Source organism: Monopterus albus, unplaced genomic scaffold (genome assembly GCF_001952655.1).
Source record: "Monopterus albus unplaced genomic scaffold, M_albus_1.0 scaffold325.1, whole genome shotgun sequence".
Lineage (NCBI taxonomy): Eukaryota > Metazoa > Chordata > Actinopteri > Synbranchiformes > Synbranchidae > Monopterus > Monopterus albus.
Genome location: NW_018128205.1, coordinates 324,603 through 325,861, shown reverse-complemented (window position 1 = coordinate 325,861; position 1,259 = coordinate 324,603).

The window sequence follows — 1,259 nt, the reverse complement described above, 5'->3', positions numbered from 1 at the left end:
GCCAGTTCATGTTTACACTGTCTACAGTTTACACACTTGAAGAGGGTTTAGATTCAAACTTGGCCTCACAGGTCTAACATGAGGTGCAGCACAAAGCTCAGTGTGCTGATTCTGAATGGGCCTTGTGGGCACAGGCCCAAGGGCCCAAGGGCCCAAAGGGTAGGGTGCCCCTAGTCTTCATCTGCAAAATTTCTGACAAAGAGACAAAAACCAGTACAAACACAAAGAGCCACAAAGAAATGCAGAAAGATCAGCAAATGTAGAAAGAGATGTAAAATGTTGTGACCATAAAGAGATGAAACACTCACAGACCTGGCTGCATGATTTGTAGCTGTGTTGCAGGGGTCCTGCTGCTATAGGAGGGTTGGGGAGCGGGGACCCGTTGGCTCTGGGTCATTTCTCTGATCAGCCTTGTGGACCTCTGCTCGCAGCTCAACATGTAAAAAAGGATCCTTCACCACTGTGAGATGGGGACAGTTTCGATATGCCTGCTTCTGACGTCCTACACAGTAAATGGTAACATCCCCATAAGGTCTACACACAGCAACATCTGATCCAGATCCAAGTCATATTCCAGATCTGCTGATCCAGAGTGTTCACATATATAGGACTCACACAAAACTGGCTCCTATGGGATGAAACATGATACTACAGACTGAAATCAGGTTCTAGCTGAGACTGCTACATCCTGAAGAAATGATGATAATCATCTTTATTGGCCAAGTCTTCAGTACAATACCAAGGCAGCTGTCTGTGGCTCGTCACGTTCAGCAAAGAAATGCACCAAATCCTCACATTTGAGAAGCTGAAAACTGCATGTTTTGGCATTTTTGCCCCCAAAAAATCACTACAATTAATATTTGATTATCCAAGTATCCACTGGTTTATTTTCTCTTGACTGATCATTGCAGTTCTAGCAACAAAACCTCATGTAATCAAGAGAACTACTGGTAATTTAATCAGTAATCGAAATAAGGTTTAGCCACATTTCTAAAAAAATAAAAATAAAAAAATAAAAAATCACACTGATTTTCACATTTATTTTTAACAGGTCAAAAAGTCTTTGTAAGGACAAAACCTTCAAACTAAATTGAAATGTTGGTTCATCCAAGTGTGGCCACTCACACTTGGACCAACCTTACTCAAAATAGTAAAAAACAAACAAACAAACAAACAAAAAAAAAACAAACAAAAACAAAAAGAGGCACGAGATTCTTCAGCCTGAAGTTTGTTTTTAGAAGAGAATACACTAGAAAAAG